This window comes from Balaenoptera musculus, chromosome 3, assembly GCF_009873245.2.
Source record: "Balaenoptera musculus isolate JJ_BM4_2016_0621 chromosome 3, mBalMus1.pri.v3, whole genome shotgun sequence".
Classification (NCBI taxonomy): domain Eukaryota; kingdom Metazoa; phylum Chordata; class Mammalia; order Artiodactyla; family Balaenopteridae; genus Balaenoptera; species Balaenoptera musculus.
Window position 1 is genome coordinate 145,808,869 of NC_045787.1, and position 19,848 is coordinate 145,828,716.

Sequence of the window (19,848 nt, forward strand, 5' to 3'; positions counted from 1 at the left end):
TTACTAATTAGGGAAATGCAAGTCAAAACCACAGTTAGATATCACTTTACATCCATTAGGCTGGCTATTTAAAAAAAAAAAAAAAACAGAAAATAACAAGTGTTGGCAAGGATGTACAGAAATGGGAACCCAGTGTATGTAAAATGGTGTGGCCACTGTGGAAGCGAGTATGGCAGTTCCTCAAAATTAAAACTAGAATTAAAAAATTAAAAATGGAATTGCCTTATGAACTGGCATTCCACTTCTGGGTATATACCCAAAAGAACTAAAAGCAGAGTATCAAACAGATGTCTGTATACCAATGTTCAGAGCAGCATTACTCACAATAGCTAAAAGATGGAAACAACCCAAGTATACATCAAGAGATGAATGGAAAAATAAAATATGGCATATCCATACAATGGAATATTATTCAGTCATAAAAAGGAATGAAGCACTGATACATATGAATGAACCTTGAAAACATTATGCTAAGTGAAAAAAGTCAGACACAAAAGGCCACATATTATGTGATTCCATTTGTATGAAATGCCCAGAATAGGCAAATCCATAGAGACAGAAAGGAGATTAGTGGTTGCCAGTACCTGGGGGAAGGCTCCCAGGGCAAGAGACCGTGGGCTCTGAAAATATGACCCAAGTGCTTTTCAGCTCAGAAAACTGCTGACACTATGTGCCAAGCCCTGTCCCAGGCCCTTTATTCACAGTCTCTCATTTAATCCTCACACAGTTCTATAAGATGAAGACAGTAATAATCTCCATTTTCTAGATCAAGGGTCACCAAAGTTTTTCTGTAAGGAACCAGATAGTAAATATTTTTGCCTTTGTACTTATGAGCTCTTTGTTTCCCTGGAGACCTCAGCCCATAAACATGTTCAGAGGGTGCCCGACAGGGGACAGCCTGCAGTCCTGCTGGCTTTCCACTCTGGCTGGAGGCCAAAGGAAACTGGAAACCTGTGTTTACCTCGATCCCCTATCAGTTTAGATTAAGCAGCTGTCATGGTGTAGCATAAGGGTCACGGTCTTGCTACATGATCCTGGCAGGCCACATCACCCCTCCTATCATTCATCCATTCATTCATTCATGCATTTATTAGGCACCTACCCTGTTCCTGTACTATTTTAGCCATGGGAATTTAGCACTGCACCTGCACAGCTCAAATCAAGAAGTACTCTCTTCCCTCTCAGACCAGTGTCCTCTCAGAGTTGCCCTGGGACTGGTTACTATAAAAAAACTTCTTTGCAGCTGTTGCAAATGAAGAATCAGCTCAATACTCCTTAGGACTGAGAGAGCCAGAATTTAAAATCTCTTCTCTACCTGATCGACTCTTCAGGACTAAACACTGACCCCACAGTGCCATGCCAAGCTGATTTCCACTCTTCTAAATAACACACACAGAAAACACCACCTGTGCACTGCTTCCCCCATATAATCTCACTCCACACCCTCAGCCTCCTCAGGACGTAAGCAGTTGCCTGGTCAGTTAACCCGGGTCAGTCTCAGTTTCCCCACCCATGACATTTAACAGGAATCGAGAGTTTATTCTGTGCCAGGCCCCTTTGCATGGATTATCTTACACGCACCATTTGAAGTGGGTATCCTAAAAAATGCCTCTACCTCATGGGGTTTTTGGGAGGATTAAACAGGATAATGGATGCCTGGCACTTAGAACATTACCTGGCACACAGTAAGTAAATGCTTGATAAATGTTACCAATTATTATCAGCATTTGGTGATACTTTATTCCCATTTTACATATGAGGAAACTGAGGTTCAAAGAGATTAAGGTCACATAAATAGTAAGTATCAGAGCCAGGACCTGAACTGGGACGTATTTGGGTGCCAAGTCAGCTCTGTTTGTCTCCCTGATGGAAGAGACCTAGTGACCCCATCCTCCCTTCCTTGTGCCTCAAGAAGGAAGCCACAAGCTCGAGACACAGCCCCCAGGTGGTGGAAGAAAAGGCCCCTCTGTCTCCCTGCTCCAGCCCTCACTGGGCCCCACTGGTCAGCTCACACACACCAAGTGAGCTCGCTCACCCAGAGATAAGGGAGCCAGGATGTCACAGCCCAGAGAAGAGAGGGCCTGGACCACCCACAGGGTTTTAGACATTAACGTGTACAGCCCACAGGCAGCAGGGCCAAGTAGCAGGACGGGTCAGCACTGCCACAGCCCGACCGTCCACAGGGGACAACTGAGGGACTCTCAAGCCATACTCTGGAGACCACACGGTGCTCGGGGCCTGGGTCCCCTCCTTTCCCTGGCCCTTCCTGAGGCCGGCAGGAGTACTGGGTACACAGAAGGGGCTCAATAAATAAATGTTGGCAACAGTCCTGGAAGTAAAATTAAATAAAATTAAACCTCTTCTATAGGTCTGGACATAGTCCCAGATCTGCCCCTGTCCTTCTGTGACAGTGCTGTCAGAACCACTTTCCTGCTTTGAGCCTCAGTTTTCCTACCTGGAAAATGAAGCTTTTAACATCTGTAAGGTCATTTTCAACACTGACATTTGAGGGTCCAAGGTGATGGACATCACTTTATCATTGAATAAGCAGTTAATATTTATAAAAGTCCATTCATATCATCCATTATCAGAGCCTGGACCTGGTATGTGAATAGTAAGTGTTCACTGAATGAATTTATGAAGAATGAAGAAATATGAATGAAACATTTCAGTGGCTTTGAGATGCCCAGAAATCAGGGCAAAACAGCCAACACAGACTAACACAGCTGATTCTGCAAAGAAAGCTGGACAAAAGCAAGCCAGTCCCTCCCTCTTCTGCCACCCAAGAGAATAGAGATGATGGCTACCATTACTGAGTGCCTAATGCATACCTTAGAGTGCTAAGCATTCTACAGGCATTCCTTTACTTACTCCTGTGAGCAGTTATACTTATGTCTATTTTACAGATGGGGAAACTGAGGTTTGATGGGGAAAGGGCTTCCCCAAAGCCACTCAGTTCCTAGGTGAGAGAACGAGGGTATAAATCCAGGTCTGTCTGACTCTAAGATGCAAAGATTGCTGAAATGTGCAGCCACAGGCAAGCTCCTTTCCCTCTCCAGGCTTGTTTCTTCTTGGGGTAGGAGGGGTAGGTGCTGCAATCACCCCTTCCTTCCCAGGTCTCCCTACCCTGACAGGCAATGTCTCCTGGGCACGGGGACACCCCATCAGCGCAGAAGACAGAGGCTTCTGGTCACTCAACAGAGACCTGTAGAAAGAAGGCCCCCCCCCCAAAAAACACAACAGTGAACACAAAAATGTCTCCAGCTTCTCAGCAGCCAGTCCCCGTAGGTGGAGTCCCAGAACCTCCACACCTCTGAGCTCCAGGCCAAACAATGCGGCCATTGAGCGGGGCAGCCCTCACCCACAAGGCCTCCCAAGAACGCCGGGCCTTGCTCCTCCGCCTCCAGCTCCACCCACCACGTCACAGAGAGTCCGAGGAAGGAATCTGGGCTCCCCTCGAGACTGTGGGAACTGAGTGCCCCCTGGCAGGAAGGAAGGGCACAAGGGATAACCTTGGGGTTCCAAAGGGGAGGGGATGGGGTCCTACCAAGGCAACAGGGAGCCTCTAAGCCTGTCTGGCACATTCTATGGCACCTCTGCCACAACCCCTGCGGGGAGGATTACTAGATGAGGAGACCGAGATGGCTCCACATCCAAGTGTGCCGTCCTCTGAGCTTGAGTCCAAATGCTGCCACTGTGTGTCTTTAGGCAACATGCTTCACCTCTCTGAGCCTCTATTTGCTCATCTGTAAAATGGGGACAACACATTCCAACCGTGATGGGGTCCTGAGGGGAGTAAATGAGATACCACATGTGAAAACAACAAGCACAGTGCCTGGCACCTCGCCAGAGGGTGACAGACGACAGTCACTGTCATCACTATGATGATTATCACCATCGCCACTCTCCTCATCACACCAGGAAATCAGGGCTGGAACCAGACTTCAGGCAGATGCAAACTGGATTTTCAGCCCCTAGGGGAGACACAAGCAGTTCTCTGCACAGACATTTTTCATCTATTTGACCATCTGTCTGTCTGGCCACCATTACCTAAAGCCAGGGGTGGCAGGGCTCGTGCCGCCATAGAGAGGAATGGTCCAGGGCCATGCCCCTCATTAGATGGACTCACAAATCCACAAGACTAGGAGTGACCAGGGTCACAGGAAATACAGACACACAGCTGCAAGGCCTGCCTGACTGGTAGGAAACGGCATTTTCAACTAAAATCGTTAAAGGTTTGTGGCATGTGAGATGGTCCTCGAGGGACAAGTAGGATTTGAAACCAAGGGGAGAGGGGTGGCGATGTGGAGAGGTGGGCATGGCAGGCAGAGCCAGCGCTGAGCTGCTCACAGAGCAGGGAAGATGGTGCAGGGTGTTCGTGTCCTATTACATCCCCAAGGGCAACCCCCAGTCTTCCTTGACTTATTACCCAAGAGACAAAGTCTCCAAGGAACCAAAACACCTGAGTAAATAAGGTGAGCCCCGGGTTTTGACTCTGGAGTCAGATACACCTGGGTTCCAATTCCAGCCCTGACACTGACTAACCTTGGACAAGGAAAGACCTCGGAACAAGCGCAGAGATGTGAGCCTCGGCTTGCTCATGTATAAAGTGTGGGGAACTATAGGATCTGCCACCTGGGTAGTGAGCAATGGGATGACTTGGGGAAAGCCCACGGCTCAGGACCCGGCACTCGGCAAGTGTGCTCCAACCGTTAGTAACACCAGAGGCTGTATCCACGTGGGAAACTGAAATGACCAGCCCACACCCAGAGACAAGCCCCCAGCGCCAGTGGCTGCCCATGAAAGGTTGAAGGAACAATCTGAGAGTAGCAGAGAGCAGGGCAAAAACACTGGGCGCCTTGGGCAAGTCTAAGCATCTATTTGCCCATACACTCTACAGTCTTATTCTGTCCATCCTCTGCCTCCCCACCCCCGCTGCCCCAAAGAATGTAAATTCCCAGAGGGCAGGGCTTTATGTCTGTGCCTTCAGCAACTAAAACAGTGCCTGGCACACAGTTGGTGCTCTGGAAACATTTGTTGATGAACAAATGAATGCATGAGTGAGTCAGTGAGTGAACGCATGAATGAATGAATAATGGCTGCCCCACGTGCTCCGGGGAGGGGGGTCCAGTCACATGAGATCGCGGATGTGGAACACCAGACACAGGAAGGAGTGATCACGACGGGGATGCAGAGATTGCCACAGTGGCGAGTATTGAAGGTTCCATCAGTGATGACACAAGTCTGAGGGCTCCTGAGACAGAGACCAGGAGGGACACAGCCAGGAAGGAAGAAGTGGCCCTCGCTATCCAAGGAAGACAGAAGACAGCCCCTCAGCCCCCGGCTCATCCCTCTGTTTCCCCACTTTGCCTGCCCAGGACTGGGATTATCTGTTCCCATCAGGGCCAGACAGGGTATAAATGCAGGGAAGCGGCCAGGGTGGGGGTGAGGGCAGATGGGAGAGCAGGTGGCCGTCTATGGGGTAGCAACCCTCAGCCCAGCTCATAGATGCCGCAAGGGAATATGGGCCCCTGTGGCGAGAGCTGCTTCAAGCCAAGCCAAACACTTGGATTCCTATATGAAAAACACCAGCTTACAAAGGGCCACACTATTGCAAAACACTAGAAAAAGTCTGCCTTAGGTACAGCCTGTGGACCGGGTTTACACGGTTATCTGCCAATCTAGACTTTGAAAAACACACGTGACCTGTCAGCTGGGTGCCTGGCACGGGGCTCCTACTGTCTTGCGAGCTGGGATGAGCTGGGTTTCTAATCCTGGGCCAACAGCTGCGAGATCAGTGTCATCACCCTTCATGTCCAGATGGGGAAACTGAGGCTCAGAGATGTGTCTGGGGTCACACAGCAGCACAGAGGCAGCAAGATTCCAACCCAGGTCCAGCTGACTCCAAAGCCACTGCTTGATGGACCGAAGGAACGAGGGTGTGAGTGAAGCTGGGGCAGCGGGTGGGGGGCGGTGAGTGGCGATGGGAGGAGCACACAGGAGTGCCACAGAGGGGATGACCGCTGGCTGATGGGGTCAGGTGCTGAACTAAATGCCTGGGAACACGGCAGGCAAATCCCCAGACCACAGAGTCACCCTCGCTCCTGTGAATGTGACACAGAGACCCCGGCCCGGCCATTCCAACAGCAGGATTCCAGGCAAAACCCCACATTATCCCGGCCTGTCCATCCAAAGCTACACCATTCTACTGCCATTCTACCTGCTAGTAGCTGACAGGCCACCGCACCCAAGGTAGAAGCTGGATGGATCCTCGAGCCACAGGCCCCTCCCCACCAGACACTGCCAGAAAATGGTCTGCGGGACAACGGGGTCCTCAAGTGGAGGAGGGGGGCACAGACTGTGTGGGCTGGCACCCGGGGGGCGTGGGGTGCACCGCAGAGGTGGGAGCCAGGCTGATCTGAGTTGGAACCTGGATGTGAGCCCTGAGACACTGTCTCTGACCCTCAGTCTTCACATCCATAAAATGGGGGTGACAACATCTCAATCCCATAGAATTGTGAGGATTCGGCAAGATAATCACAAAAGGGCCCAGCACAGAGAAAGTTCCCAGCAAAGGCCAGCTATTTGTGTTCTTTTGCTGACTCTTCCCTCTCACCTTCACCGCCCCCCGCCCCCACCCCCACCCCACCCCACCCCCCCACCGCCCCCACCCCCACCCCCCCCCACCCCGCCTCCTGATTTACCCTCTGGGCCAAGAAGTCACAAGCTTCTGTACCTGCTTCCCCACCCTGAGCCTCAAGGCACTCTATCTGTACAACAGAAGCGGTAAGAAGTAACAATACACTTACCCCAGAGGACTGAGAGGGCTGCACAGAATTTCAAGTGCTTCACAAAGTGCTATTATGGATGTGCGTGTGTGTCCCCAGAGTGGATGCCCCTACAGGCCTAATCCAGAAGGACAGCAGGAGTCAGTGAACGCCAGGGAAGCCCAGGGGCACCAGGACCCCAGAGCCCATGGGAAGAGGTCCTGGCCCACAATACTGCGGAGAAGGGCCACCACAGGCCACACAGCTGACCACGAACCCGGAGTTCAGGATTTGAGAGATACCTAGGCTAGGACAAACTGAGCCGACTCAGGCCAAAAGGCCTCCTTGAGATCATCCCTTCCAAGGCCCTGGCATTAGGGGCCAGGAAGCAGAGGTGCAGGGAAGGGACAGTGCTTCCTAGGGTCACAGAGGGTTGGTCCCAGATCTGGGAAGATCTCAGGTCCCCTGATTCCATCCAGGCCAGCGCTCCTTCTGCCACGCTGAGTGACTTTCTAAATGCACACAGCGCGGTTAGTGACTTTCTAATGTCACATTCTCCTTATAGTTCTGGTATTTTTTAAGGCCAGATATGCAATCTCTGTCAGTGACCAACAGCTAGCCTCTGAGCCCAAGGTAACAAGCCACAGAAACCCTGGCCAGTGACATGTAGTCATATGAACACTTGTGGACAGCGGGGCCCTCCCACCCACGCCCTGCTCTGTGACCCAGGGCCCTGCACTTCCTCTTTGTAGAATGTTCACTTTCTGACAAGAAGTCACACTCTGAAAAGCCTACAGTCACTCCTTCAGTTTCTCTCTCTCTCACACCCACACACACACACATAAACAAACTTGGTATATACGTACAGGAAATTCCCAGCCGCCTTACAAACCTATTTTTGCATTCCCTAGGCCAGGAGTCCTGGCTTAAATGCCACCAGGTCTGAGGAGCTAACTTACGGGGCAAAGCAGCTCTGCCTGTATGAAAAAATGTCATCTTGCACACTTTTCTAAGAGCACAGTCCTCTTGCTTATCTGCACTTTCCTCAGTTTCAATAGAGACATGGGAATGAGAAATATATCCTCTCAATTCTACTTTAAGAAAAAAAAAAAAAAGAAAGAAAAACAGTGGCAGATATAGAGAACAGACTTGTGGTTGCCAAGGGGGAAGGAAGAATTGGGAGATTGGTATTAGCAGATGCAAACTAGTATGTATAGGATGGATAAACAACAAGGTCCTACTGTATAGCACAGGGAACTATATTCAACATCCTGTGATAAACCAGAATGGAAAAGAGTATGAAGAAGAACGTAAATCACTTTGCTGTACAGCAGAAATTAACACAACATTGTAAATCAACTATACTTCAATAAAATAAAATTTTTTTTAAAAAAATGAAAAACAGTGGCACACACCAATAACATACAGCCCTTTGGCTGAGTATTGGGGACTGCAGGGAGTAGTGAGGTCTGAGGCTAATCAGAGAGCAAATCTCCACCCAAGGGGCTGTTGCTGCTCAGCCCCAGGCAACTGCTGCCACATCTCCAGGTTGTTCAAGAAAAGTCTAAAGGCCAGAACTTTATGTGCCATCTTCTGACAAATGCTAGCAGCAAATTTCTAAAACCATCTCGTGTGCCAAACAAAATGTGTCTGTAGGCCCGTTCTAGCAGACACCCTCCTCCTCCCAACAAGAGGCCATGAGTGGCAGAGACACGTAGTTCTCAACCGAGGGCGGTTTTGTCCCCCAGGGGACATCTGGCAACATCTGGAGACGTTTATGGTTGTCACACTGAGTGGGGAGATGGGGGTTCTGCTGGCATCTAGTGGGTAGAGGCAGGGACATTGCTAAACATCCTACAACGTACAGGACAGCTCCCCGCCACACAGTAAATGACCCAAACCCTGATGCAGACCAAACAGAGTCCAAAAGACTTGGAAGCTACTCTGGGGACCACCATGGGAGTGGGGGGCTGAGGGTGACAGGAGGCCTGCCCAGCTTAGGGCAGCTGCTATTTTCTCTGTGGCCACAGGACTTCCGTGAAGATTTCAACAGAGGAGGATTCCACAGCTAAGAATGCTGGGAAAGCCCAGGTGTAGACAATGAGAGTTGAGACGTGAGCTGGGTGAGCAAGACCACTGGCCTTCGGGTCAGGAGAGGTGGGTCCAAACCTAGCCTCTGGCCCCTGAGTGTCCCTGGACAAGCCTGCCCACCTCAGTCCTAAGAGGACCGTCCCCAACCTCTGGCCTTCCAGGCTTGGCCAGACCCAAACACCCCTGGCCTGGGCGCATCCCCAGGCAGAGGTCCTGAGACTGGGGCGCTGCACGGCACCGGGGGAGAGGAGTTCCTCCACCGTGCTTGTCCTTCCTGCCAAGCCCCGTCACTGCCAAGCGCTAAAGAGACCCGTGGTGACAACCTTCCTCCTAACAGGGAGCACAGGTCCTGGGCTGAGGGCTCTGGCAGGCAAAGGGATTGTGCCAGGATGGAACAGAAGTGGTTTATTTTCTTTTATTTCCATTTACGGCAAGTGGGTCCTAATTTTCCATTTCGGGTAATGAGACGGAATTTTCTTTTTCAATTAATGTAGTTAATTTCTAAAAAGTGAGTCACCTTAAAAAAATATTAACTATTCCAGAGGTAGGAGAATGAATGAGGTTTGGGAGAGGCAGCCCTACCGACAGTGTTACATAAATATTACAGCTCTTTAGCTTCGAGAATGACAAGTTCATACCTGGGGGGAAAATCCAGGGAGGCTTTCCAACTGTGGACGCCTTCCATGCAAGCAAAGGAGTCAATGCTTTGTTTGGTAGTCAGCAAAGAGATTCCTGGGCAGATAAACTTGTGCAAAACTTTCTGCCCAGACAAAACTTGGGGGCAGAGGGACTTCTGAACTTTTCCTGTGCCAGGGCTCCAGGGGTGGTGGCCAGGCCTGGCTGTGTGCACGTGAAAGGGCTTTCCTCACCCTGTGCTGATTCCTTCATCCACCCTGACATCACCTTTCTTACTGTCTGGGGGTGACATGGATCACAGCGAAGCCTCGGGTAGGTTCATCAGGTGAAAGGCAGAAAAGCCAGAAGAGAAGAGGCTGCCACAAACCAGGGGGTGAGGGTGTAGTGGGAATGGAATGAAAGGACTGTGAGAGGAGGGGAGAGAGAAGCAATGGCATTAACTAAGCACCCACTTTGTGCCAGACACTGCTGCCCATGCCCAACCTCACTTAATCCTTACCATGGGATAGGTTTTGCTACCATCATCCCCATTTTAGGGATAAAGAGCTAGAGACTCAGAGGTTAGCTAAGATCTCAACTGGTGTTACGAGCCAGGACTTGTCCCAGTTCCTCCACTGCAGGGTAGGGAAGACAATGCATGAGACAGACATGGAGAAGAATCAAAGGGACTCAGAAACTAATCAGATTAATGGCCGAGGAAGAGGGCAGATGCTGGACTGCTTGAAACCTCCTAGAGGTTTCCCAACACCTACAATAAGACCACCACCCCTACCTCCCTGACCCCATCTCCTACCACCCCCACCCCATCCCAGGCACACCAGCCCCTCGTTGCCTTTGAATGCAGTAAGCACGCTCTCACCTCAGGGCCCTTGCACTTGCTGTCCCCTTGACCCTCCCTTGACTGGGTCCTTCTCAAATGTCACCTCCTCAGAGAGGCCTCCTGCTGACCATGCACAGAAGGTGGCTTGCCCTGTCCCTAGCCACATCTCTGATTTCATATCCATCATGGTCCTTATCGTTACCTGAATTATGTGTTTCTGTGCTTAGTGGCCGTCTTCCCCACCAGACTGTAAGCTCCATGAGCACGAGAATTGTAACTCTTGTTCACTACTGAATCCCCAGTCCCTAGAACAGAGCCTAGCACACAGCAGGCCATGACAATCTGGTCTCCTTTCATATGGTTCTCTGCCTCTCTTCCTTTGCCATCCTCCAGCCACAACAACTTTTGTCTGGTCCTTTAGAGGCTTCACTGGCTCCTGCCTCAGGGCCTTTGCACTTCCTATTCCCTTTACCTAGAACTTTCCACCTCCGAATTTTCTGCAGGTCTGCCCTGCATCCTTCCTTTGGGGCCTCAGCTAAAAGGTCACCTCACGAGAAAGGCCTTCCCTATCCATCCTATTTAAAGCACCTGTTCCTGACCCTACCCTGGGAACCTCTATCCCATTTCCCGGTTTATTTTTCTTTCACACACTTATCACTTGCTGAAGTCCTCTCATTTACTTCTTCATTCGCTTCCATATCATCTGCTTCTACCACAAGACTCTGAGCCCAGTGAGGCCCGGGACCTGGCCGATCTGTATCCTCAGGGCTTGAACTGGGCTGGGCACAAAGAAGGAATTCAACAGACACTTGTTTACATGAATAAATGGAGAACCCTATGGTCTGACAGGGCTGCAGGCTTAATTCCCCCACTATGACCCAAGCTTCTAGAGATAGGAGCCAGAAGTCCCGGGGTGAATAGGTAACAGATCAAGACATAGGGTTTGCTGTCCTGTCAAAAAGGCTGAGGGCAATGAGGGGTCAGGAACCAATCAGAAGGAGCTTTCAAAATCCTCACAGCCTGCAAAGCAGGACTCCACAGCCACCTTCACTTCTCAGCCAGATTCAGCAGAAAGGAAGAGCTTCAGAGGCAGGAAGATTCCTCCTTTCCTCCCTGCAAGCTACCAATAGCTGGAGAATTGCTTTGGTCAAAAGCAAGCGCATCCTTTCATGAGTTTGTTGGCCATCTGCATGTCTTCTTTGGAGAAATGTCTATTTAGGTCTTCTGCCCATTTTTGGATTGGGTTGTTTGTTTTTTTGATATTGAGCTGCATGAGCTGCTTGTATATTTTGGAGATTAATCCTTTGTCAGTTGCTTCATTTGCAAATATTTTCTCCCGTTCTGAGGGTTGTCTTTTTGTCTTGTTTATGGTTTCCTTTGCTGTGCAAAACGTTTTAAGTTTCATTAGGTCCCATCTGTTTATTTTTGTTTTTATTTCCATTTCTCTAGGAGGTGGGTCAAAAAGGATCTTGCTGTGATTTATATCATAGAGTGTTCTGCCTATGTTTTAGCTGCCTAGCACAGGGAGGTCAGCTTTGTGCTTTGTGACCACCTAGAGGGGTGGGATAGGGAGGGTGGGAGGGAGGCACAAGAGGGAGGGGATATGGGGATATATGTATACATATAGCTGATTCACTCTGTTATACAGCAGAAACTAACACAACACTGTAAAGCAATTATACTCCAATAAAGATGTTTTAAAAAAAAAAAAAAGCAAGGGCAATGTCGGCCCCAGGGTATGGTCTGTGGGCTGCAGGTGCCCCACTGCCTTCAGTCCCCCCAGGGCAGGGCTGGCCCCAAAAGGGGAGGGGGTCTGCCTGGACCTCCACTCCTTCCCCTGCTCTGGACCAGCCCTGGGGGAGCAAAGGCAGGGTCCTGTCTACCGGAGGAGGGAGACACCAAGACACAGAGGCACTAAAATGTGACTGGTAGGAGAAGAGAAAACTAAGGAGCAGAGAGAAGAGGAAGAGGAGGTAAGTTCCACCTAGAGGTACCAGGGAAGAATTTAAAAGGTCTCATGGAAGGAGCGATGCTCCTGCTGACTCTGCAGATGACAGTGCGGAGGGCCTGCCTGGAAGAAGGCACTAGACGAACAAAGGCCTGGAGGTACCACCTGCAAGTAGCTTAGAACAGCTGGAGAAGAGAGGCCTGGGAAGATACTGACAGATGGACTATAATTAGCCTGTGTACCAGGTAACGGGTTTGGAATGTATTCTGGAGAGCTGTGGAAGGGCTGTTCATAGGGCAGTGTGACATGAGTAGGGCCTCTCATCCACAGTTTCTGACATCTGTATGTCTGGGCTTGTGACTAATTCACTGTGTGACTTTGGGTAAATTCCGGACCCTCTCTGGTCTGCAGTTGTCTCATCTTTCAAATGAGATGTTGGCTGCATGACATCCAGCTGTAGCATTCTGTGGTTTAGTCAACACTCCTCTGGTGTGGCTCCAGAGGTGTGCCAGAGCCAGCTTTCACTGGCTTGTGAGGACTGATTGTTAAATTTTCAGGAATTTTTGTAAGCTGGTAACATAACCATTGTTTAAAATTGTTATGTAACCTTATTATTTTAAAAATTGAATTAAAAACAACAAAGATGATAAACACTCAAAACTCATCGCTTCCCTAATTATTTTAGCACATTCTAGTGTTCTCTCTACTCTTAAAGTTATTTACATCTATCGTATCTGTATGGCAGGAATAACTTCATCATGGAGTGCTACCACATCTCTTCCCAACTCTGTGTTAGTGACATTTTGTCTTAGCTTGAAATTGACCATGGTGGGAATACACCACAGAAACTGGCAGATGCTATAAACCAGGGCTGTTGTTCCCAGAGAGTTTATTGTTAAACATTTACCATCATGTTACTCTGTCTCTGTCTCACTCCCATAAGACGTGTAGGAAAAGAGACCTAACCCTTGAAAGACTTTCCCAGAGGGCAAAATCTGGCTCAGGGCTAGGGGTGGGGGTCGGGGGGATGGGATTGTTATGGGGAGGGGCAGTTATAAACCAAAGGAAATTCATGAGTTCAGCCCAGGGTTTCCCACATTCACTTACGTGGAGGGCCTGGTGTACATCCAGAGCTGCATTGTCTACACTGTCTAATGCAGGAGCCACTAAACACATGTGGCTATTGAGCACTTGAAATGTGGCTACTGTAGAACAACATGTATCATTTTATTCACTTTTAATTAATTTAAGTTTAAACACTGGTACTCGGGCTTCCCTGGTGGCGCAGTGGTTGAGAATCTGCCTGCCAATGCAGGGGACACGGGTTCGAGCCCTGGTCTGGGAAGATCCCACATGCCACGGAGCAAATGGGCCCGTGAGCCACAATTACTGAGCCTGCGCGTCTGGAGCCTGTGCTCCGCAACAAGAGAGGCCGCGACAGTGAGAGGCCCTCGCACCGTGATGAAGAGTGGCCCCCACTTGCCACAACTAGAGAAAGCCCTCGCACAGAAACGAAGACCCAACACAGCCAAAAAAAATAAAATTAATTAATTAATTAATTAAAAAAAAAAAAAAAGCTTTAAAAAAAAAAAAAAAAAAAAAAAAAACAAACAAACTGGTACTCGATTCTATTATTGGGATACATTTAAGAACATTGGAACAACCTAGGGATGTGAATCTACTTTTTCACCTGTAAATTTTATGACATCTAAATACAGATCAGGCATTTTCTAATGAAAATTTAGCTCCTGAATTGAGATGTGCTGTAAGTGTGTAACATATACTGGATTTGAAGGCTTAGAAGGAAAAAAAGGTAAAATATTAATAATTTTTACATGGATGACATGTCAGAATGATAATATGTTTTATATACTAGGTTACATAAATTATATTATTTAAATTAATTTCATCAGTTTCTTTTTGCTTTAATGTGGCAATTAGAAAATTTTTAGGGAACTCCCTGGCGGTCCAGTGGTTAGGACTCCACATTTTTCACTGCCAAGGGCCTGGGTTCAATCCCTGGTCGGGGAACTAAGATTCCACAAGCCGAGCAGCGTGGCCAAAAAAAAAAAAAAAATTTCTTTTTTAAATTACATATATGGCTCTCATTATATTTCTATTGGATGGTGCTGGTTTAGAATATTTGGGGTTGTTTTTTTCCCCCACTTGCACCATTTGATATTCAAAAGCAGAAGTGTGGGGCTTCCCTGGTGGCGCAGTGGTTGAGAATCTGCCTGCCAATGCAGGGGACACGGGTTCGAGCCCTGGTCTGGGAAGATCCCACATGCCGCGGAGCAACTGGGCCCGTGAGCCACAACTGCTGAGCCTGCGCATCTGGAGCCTGTGCTCCGCAACAAGAGGGGCCACGACAGTGAGAGGGGCCGCGACAGTGAGAGGCCCGCGCACCACGATGAAGAGTGGCCCCCGCTTGCTGCAACTAGAGAAAGCCCTCGCACAGAAACGAAGACCCAACACAGCCAAAAATAAATAATAAAATAAATAAATTAATTAAAAAAAAAAAAAGCAGAAGTGGTCATAAGAAACTAGAAGGATTTTGCGAAGATTACAAATTCTAGAAGAAAATGAGCTAATCTTGTCACATTGCAGGTAGGGTGGTTTGGTGAGTGACCTCCACCCCATCTGGGGAAAGTCCATCCCTGGCTGCCATGGCTGGGGAAGAGGCCCAGGACACTTGGGCAACAGTTAATTTCTCATCCCAAAGCCCAGCCCCTGAGAGTGGACCCCAGGCCAGGGCTGATTTTATCAAAGACACCCACGCAGAAAAACTGGCTCCTGGAGCCGCACAGAAGGCCTGGCCTGGCCACAAGATGGGGCCAAGAATCATCACACAGAAGGCAAGAACCAAAAAGTTGGCGCACCTTCAACCTTATATCTCAGAATGAGACTCCTCCCTTCCACACACTTCTGTACATGCTGTCCCTCAGACTGCCTCTCCTTCTCTCATCCCTTGGAGAGCTATGCATCCTTCGAGATCCAGTTCAAATGTTCCTTTCTCTGAATCCTTTCCTGACCAAATGATGTTCCCATCTCACATCCTTGGACTTCTGGCCTAGTCTATTCTTACCACTTCCTGGTCAGTCTCGGTGCTTTCACTCTTGCCCCCTCAGACCTGATTTCTTTCTAAAACGCAAAATTTGTGTCTCTCCCTGTGAGACTGCCACTGGGTCCCTATTACCTAAAGCAACAGTTCTCAAACTTCAACAAGCATCAGAGTCACCTAGAAAGCTCCTTAAAACAGATGGCTACACAACATTGTAAATCAACTATACTCCAATACAACTTTAAAAAAAACAAAACAACAACAACAAAAAAAAACACAGATGGCTGGGCCCTATTCTAGAGATTCTGATTCAGCAGGTCTGGGCTGGGACCTAATATTTTGCATTTCAAACAAGGTCCCAAGTGCTACTGCTGATACTACTGGTCCGAGAGGCTGTAGTTTGAGAACCACTGATCTATTAAAAGATCAAGTGCAGGGGCTTCCCTGGTGGCGCAGTGGTTGAGAGTCTGCCTGCTAATGCAGGGGACACGGGTTCAAGCCCTGGTCTGGGAAGATCCCACATGCCGCGGAGCAACTAGGCCCGTGAGCCACAACTGCTAAGCCTGCGTGTCTGGAGCCTGTGCTCCGCAACAAGAGAGGCCACGATAGTGAGAGGCCCGTGCACCGCGATGAAGAGTGGCCCCCACTTGCCGCAACTAGAGGAAGCCCTCACACACAAATGAAGACCCAACACAGCCAAAAAAAAAAAGATCAAGTACAAACTCCTCACCTGGGCATTCAAGGCTCTCCACAACATCGCCTCCTATGACTGCCCTCATCTTTCACCACGTGCTGCCCCAAACCTAGTCCACCCGTGATCCCAACATGCCACACCTTTCCCGCCTGCACACCACTGCCCACGCTGATCCTCCTGCCTGAAACCCTCTGTCCGTCTTGATCCACCCAGTTCCAGGGCCACTGTCCTTGATTTCACAATGTCTAAAACCCAAATCTTCAAAAATGAGGAGATGGCACCTTTAAGGGTCTACAAAGTAACAAATATAGGCTATAGGGGCAAGTACAAAAGAGGAGGGTGAGAAATGATTTTAGCCAAAGCAGCAGCCCTGGATAAGAAAGTACCAGCCTAAAGTGACAACTTTGGGACAGAAAATTCTGGTGTATCTATTTAAACAACCTCATCACAGCCACTGGCCAGTTATAAATTGTCCTTTTTCTCCATCGGGTTTTCCAGCTCTGCCACTTTCTAGCTGTGTGGCCTGGCAGGGGGGAACTTCCTTAGTATCTTTGTTTCTCACTTTCATCTATAAGATGAGGATAAAGCAACAACCTCAAAGAATGAAGATTCAATGACATAATGCAAGTAAAATGCACAGCAAAAGGCCCAGCACACAGTAAGCCTTCAATAAATGTTAGCTGTTGTTGGTATTATCTTTGGACTTGGGAACGTTATGAACTTGGTATCCAGTCACAAACAATAATGGGAACAGACACATAAAACATGTTTTTCTTAATGGGTACCTAATCAGCAATTCAATGAAGATTGTGTTGATGGATAGCAGGATAGATGGATGGATGGATGGGTGGGTGGGTGTGCGTATGTGTTGTAGGTAGGTGGTTTGATGGAAAAACTCATTTTGTATAATATCAAAAGTGGCCCTGGGGACTTCCCTGGTGGCGTAGTGGTTAAGAATCCGCCTGCCAGGACTTCCCTGGTGGCGCAGTGGTTGAGAATCCGCCTGCCAATGCAGAGGACACAGCTTCGATCCCTGGTCCTGGAGTATCCCACATGCCGCGGAGCAACTAAGCCCATGCACCACAACTACTGGAGCCTGCGCTCTAGAGCCCATGAGCCACAACTACGGAGCCCGCGTGCCACAACTACTGAAGCCCGTGCTCCACAACAAGAGAAGCCACTGCAATGAGAAGCCTGTGCACCTCAACAAAGAGTAGCCCCCGCTCGCTGCAACTAGAGAATGCCCGTGTGCAGCAACTAAGACCAAACAATGAAGACTCAATGCAGCCAAAAATAAATAAATAAACAAATAAATAAATTTATTAAAAAAAAAAAAAAGAATCCACCTGTCAATGCAAAGGACACGGGTTCGAGCCCTGGTCCGGGAAGATCCCACATGCCATGGAGCAACTAAGCCCCTGTGACACAACAACTCAATGTGCACTCTAGAGCCCACGAGCCACAACTACTGAGCCCACATGCCACAACTACTGAAGCCCGTGCTCCACAACAAGAGAAGCCACTGCAATGAGAAGCCCGCACACCATGAAGAGTAGTAGCCACCCTCACCGTAACTAGAGAAAGCCCGCACGCAGCAACGAAGACCCAATGCGGCCAAAAATAAATAAATTAATTAAAAAAAAAAAAAAAAAAGTGGCTCTGTGAGACCGGCTTGGCAATAGACACTTAAAAATCTTAAAAATTCTCCTAAAGAGGTTCTCAGGCAAGAACACAAAAATTCAAAGATGTCCATCACAGAGTTGCTTATAACAGCAATTAAAATTTTTCAAAAAAGCAATGGCCTAAATGCTCAATAGTCAGAAGATGGAATTCTACAGAAAAAGAAAAAAATGAAGATGCAGCTGTTTCCCTAAGACGTGAAAAGTTGTTCTTAATATATCTTAAATACAAAGGGTAAAAAGTGAAGTAACTAGTCTGATGTAAGTTCATCTTTTTTTAATAATTATGAGTGTGTGTATATATAGAAAAAGTCTAGAAAAATATATTCCAAATGTTATCAGTGGTTATCTTTGGTGTAAAGATTTGGATAGTATTAATCTTTTTTGTTTTTGTATTTGCTTTTCTGTATACTCTCATTTTCCTCTGATAGCCATATATTTTTAAATTTGTTTAATTTCTTAAAAGAAGAAAAATTTTTTAAAAGGCAGCTCCATGAATCAAGACAGAAGAAATGCATAGGCTCAGCTTCCTGGGCCTCAGCTATGTGACCATGAGCAAAGAGCCTGCCCTCTCTGTGCGTCTGTCCCCTCCCCTTCGGAAAAGGGTGACCAGTCCCCTGCCCGGCTCACCTTCCAAGGTGCCCAGAAACAGTGGATGAGGAAAGGCTTTGAAATCCACAGCTGACAGTCAGGTGATGGTGGTTTTATTCCCCCCAGTGACATCTAGAAGACTCCCCAAGGAGATGCTCAGAGAAGCAAAAGAAAGCTGGCCTCCACTGCGGGGCACCCAGTTTTAGTGGACAGAGCTCTGGGCGGAGCTGGGGCGCCAAGTTCTCACCCTCCTCGGACACTGGCTTCCTTCATTTCTGTGAAATGAGAGGGATGAACTTTGACAGTGGTTTCTAAACCACTCCTTTGGTTTTCTTAAATAACAGGATCCTTTTCTCAAATGAAACACAGATTTCCCCATTAAGCATCAGTAGCTCTGTTCCTCAAAATCAGGCATTCTGTGCAAAAAGAATCAACTTGGAGCCTATTTCGCATTATTTCAAATGGGAAAAATTATAAAGCATGACGTGTCAACTCAAGACTCCCCATTAATTTCCTAAAATGTAACTAACACATAGTAACACTCTCCCTGTACATGATAAACTATCGTGATAGGAGGTCCAATGCTTAAAACATACCCTCTTGGGAATCCCCTGGTAGTCCAGCGGTTAAGACTGGGCACTTTCACTGCCATGGGCCCAGGTTTGACCCCTGGTCGGGGAAGTAAGATCCTGCATGCCACGCCAAAAAAAAAAAAAAAAAAAAAAAAAATCCCCTCCTGACCACCAAATCATTATTAACAACCGGTAACTGCAGTAGCACGAGCCTGGGCCTCTCTCTCAGATCCGGCACATTCCGAGATGCCCAGGCCCCACTGACCCTCGCTCCCTTTGCAAACCGTCTACATGTGATTCTGACAGTCTTCCAGTTACATCTAGAATTCACGAGACTTCCTGTACATCATTTCGCTACAAATGTTATGCTGAGTTTTAGGAACGTAAATATGATGTTTTACGGGCTCAACATTGGCTGAAAATGGAGTTTGGAAACATGCACCGTCTAGGAAGTTTGGGTTTTATAAACTGAGAGGCATTAATACTAGGAGAACATCAATGCGGGAGCCATTCTGCAGGGCACGCTCTATGAAAACCAGGGCACCCTGGAATTCCTCCAAGGGTGATGCTGAGTTGGGAAGGTGGGGATTGAAGCTGTATCTGCACTGTGCACCTCAAAATATGAGGTTGCTGATGGAGAGTGGGGGCTATTAAAGGGTTCCCTTTAGTGCTGCCATTGAAAGGCATCCCCTTGGAGCAGCCACAGCAGTAGTAATAACGATGCCACCACAACAAATAATAAAACAGCTCACGCTCAGCGAACTCTTGACATGTGCCAGCTACTCTTCCAAGCACCCATCATAAATTAGCTCATTTAATCCCAGGAACAACTCAGGGAGCTAGGTACTGTTATCATCCCCATTTTACAGATGGGGAAACTGAGGCAAGGAGACGTTAAGAACTTGCCTAGGGTTATCCAAGCAGAGCTGGGATTCGAGGCCAGGCAGCAGAGTCTCAGAGTTCCTTCCCGCTCCAAATCACTACCCCTG

General features: G+C 48.2%; 1 protein-coding gene across 1 annotated transcript in view; it reads right to left on the minus strand.

Moving 5' to 3' along the window:
- Positions 1-19,848, minus strand: part of STK10 (serine/threonine kinase 10) — a 120,104-nt gene that overhangs the window by 75,834 nt on the left and 24,422 nt on the right. The window lies entirely within an intron of this gene.